This window comes from Elaeis guineensis, chromosome 1 (genome assembly GCF_000442705.2).
Source record: "Elaeis guineensis isolate ETL-2024a chromosome 1, EG11, whole genome shotgun sequence".
NCBI classification, from domain to species: Eukaryota; Viridiplantae; Streptophyta; class Magnoliopsida; order Arecales; family Arecaceae; genus Elaeis; species Elaeis guineensis.
Window position 1 is genome coordinate 151,102,089 of NC_025993.2, and position 3,589 is coordinate 151,105,677.

Here is a 3,589-nt window from a genome sequence, read left to right on the forward strand (position 1 = left end):
TCTATCGCCACCAAACCCCCTCTCTTCCCCCGGCTCCGGCACCACCAACCCCCCTTACCTCACTTGGGAGCTTTCCGATGCTAGCGCCTGCTCTCGTGACGATGGTCCCATCCCTTCCTCCTGCCATCTTCCCCCCACCCCCGTCGCATGAGATCCAGACCGCTGCTGTCCATGCCACCCCCACTGCGGCCCCGCCCTGCTGCCGTCCGCGCCGCACCTAGCTCCATGCGACCATCAAACCCTCTCCCCTCCCCTCCTCTGGCTTCGGTGCCACTAACCCCCCTCTCCTCCCCTGGCTCCGGCACCACCAACCCCCCTCGCCTCAGTTGGGACCTTTCCGACATCGGCACCACCTCCGCATGTGACCTGATGTAATTAATTTGCGCGAGAGTTCTTAGATCCCGGAGCAAAGAACCACCACCGAAACCAATGACGGAAGAAGGCGAAGATTAGAGGAGAGGAAGGGAGAGGCGGTCATTGGAGGTGTCCGACGATGGCATCGTCACGGTCTTCGTGGAGGATGTGGGCGAAGGAGCAAGAGCTCCTTAACCCAACTAGGTGGAAGGCTTGAACAGCCAAATAGGGAAGCTTAGACGATGCATGGGGTTTTGTAGCCACATGCGGCTCGCTCTTTCTTTGAAACCCTCCGCGTGATCCATCATTTTTGATGCACATATGGCACAACCAAACTTATCTAAAGAGCTGAGTTAGCAATACTATAATATCCCTCCATAGAGTATATATTATATATATATATATGTATGTATGTATGTATGTATGTATGTATGTATGTATGTATATGTATATGTAATACACACACACATACATATACATATACATATATGTATATGCATATATATATATACGTATATGCATATGCATATACGTATATGCATATGCATATGCATATACGTATATGGATATATGCATATGCATATATGTATATGCATATGCATATGCATATGCATATATGTATATGCATATGCATATGCATATGCATATACGTATACATATACATATATGTATATGTGTATATACATACATACATACATACATACATACATACATATATATATGTATGTATGTATGTATGTATGTATGTATGTATGTGTATGTGTATGTATATGATATATGTATATGTGTATATATGTGTATGTGTATGTGTATGTGTATATATGTGTGTGTGTGTGTGTGTGTGTGTGTGTGTATATGTATGTATGTATGTATGTGTGTGTGTGTGTGTGTGTGTGTGTGTGTGTGTGTGTGTGATATACGGTGAAGTTGGCATGCCTTGCCTACTTCACTCGAACTGGATCCAATTGAACCGGTTCTTGCACCAACCAAGCTCTCATTTGTCTGTCTCCTAATGCAAGAAAAATTTTCACTATTATAAAATCCCAAACTCTGCTGCTTATTCACAATCTAATTACCTTCTAGTAAGATTTTTATATAAGCAAGCATCACAAAATCTCATAATAAAAAAGATGGATCCCAAATTTATCTATCAGAGGAAAGTAGGGTTTTCTTATCTTCCAAATATAATGTATCATATAAAATCATATTGTGAATCAGTTGTAAATATACAAAACGGTCATATGATTTAGGTAACCAAGCCACTGATCACTCAGCACTACCACTACTACTTTTTTGGTTTTTCATTGCTCTCAGGTACAGATTATTGCAGCCAAATTTTCAAAAAGCAGTGAGATGTAACTTAGAATTTAGAAAACAAACTGCCACATAGCCAGCTGTATCAAGTTCCAATTACCCAAAATATTCAGTCACAAGCAACCACACAAGCCCAAGTTTCAAATATTGAACTGCAGCATGATAGAGATAAGCCCTAAGCTTCAAAGTTTGAATCACATCTGCTTACATAAACTTATGGATTGGTTGTAGTTCCTGTTTATATTGCAGCCCTCTGCTTCAAGCTTGCCCATGAAATCTGAAATGCCACCTGACTCAGGTAATTCATTAACAAAATAATCACCAGATCCATTCACATGGCAACCTGCTGGCACAAGAACTGGAAGAAAAACACATCGATATTTTAGATTCAAGGGAAAGTGTATCGGCAAACAAAAAAGGAACATGGTGTAATTATATTGACATTAACAGAAAAAGGTAACAGCAAATGTTGCCACTGAACAGAGACATCAACTACCATGTTGCGAAGCAACTGTTAAGCTGAAATAGCAACCTGTAACAAAGTCATTGCCCTATATGACTTCAACAATCTGGAAACATCAACCACATCTATTAGCTGGTTGTGGCTTGTAGAAGAGACTGACAGTAGTATATATTTCAGAAGGTTCAGCAGTTGTACCATTTCCATGATCGCCACAAGCCAACATCTTAGTGATGGGTGGACTTAAAGACATGCCAAGTTCACTGATTGCCTCAAGATGAGATTTTGTGAAGGGATTATTTGACATGCAAGTGTTCATGACAGGAGCAACATACAGAGGTTTGCTGCGATCCCTTGTTTAAAACAATGCATGTCAGAAGGTTGTCACACAATCAACCTGCAATCTGAATGACAGGACCAAAGATTATATAAAATTTGTGTAAAGCAATGTAAACAAGGAAATCTGGTAAGGTACATATATAACATCAGTCCCAACTGGTTGAAGAAGATATTCTGCATGACAGAAATTGACCATGCATCTTGATAATTTGTAATTTTATTTAGGCAAATGGACCCATGTGCTTAAGCAATTCAAACTTGCCTTGCAGATAATTTTCTTATGATGAGACCATATGCTTAATACTATTAGTTTCATTCAATCTTAAAAATATACGTTTGCAAGTGTATTTGCTGATTATGAAGCAATTACCATGATATATGCCCATGTTTGTAGCCCAATGTGCAGCAACCCATATCCTATCTTCCTCTAATTAGACCATTCCTCATCATAAGCGTACAGGATCACGTCCCTCAGCAGTGATAATTTATCTGAAAAAAACTAAGGATCACTTGGTGGCCCCAGCTCTGACATCTGACCCTCAGAAAAAATTTGGCATAGGACTAAAATTTAATGGTAGCTACACTTCCACAAGCAGCTAGGAGGATTCGCGGATTGGCAGACTGCGTACCATCATGCATCATATTTTCTGATACTGATTCTGTGTTAGCCATCAAGTCCTAATCACAGTAATAAATTTTTCCTTTAACTGCAGTAGAGAAACATAGTAACAATGAGAACCAATAATAGAAAAAATAGAACCAAAGACTAAGACATTCTATAGCAAGTATATCTGTTTGATTGAGCTGATGTATAAAGACCATTTTAGATCTAACATGTAAATGAACCATCTATTCTGCCAATATCCTCACTGAAATTTCATAATAAATGCTTAAAAAATTATGCAAAACAACCTGACTAAGTAGATTTTAGGATCAGTTAACTAAAATAGGATTATTATAATCAAATGAGACCATCATAAACAAAAGGATACACATTGTATTACAGCTATCTAGTTCCATAAGACGACGAAAATTGATCCAGCATGGCCAAATATAGGGAAGAATAAACAAGATTCAAGATGATATGCAGTTAACTTCCTTACAGAAGGAACTTTTCTATCT

At 39.1% G+C, this 3,589-nt stretch overlaps 1 pseudogene; it reads right to left on the bottom strand.

Moving 5' to 3' along the window:
• Window positions 1-1,862: 1,862 nt before the first annotated feature.
• Window positions 1,863-3,139, bottom strand: LOC105061045 (probable phosphopantothenoylcysteine decarboxylase; annotated as a pseudogene).
• Window positions 3,140-3,589: the final 450 nt, after the last annotated feature.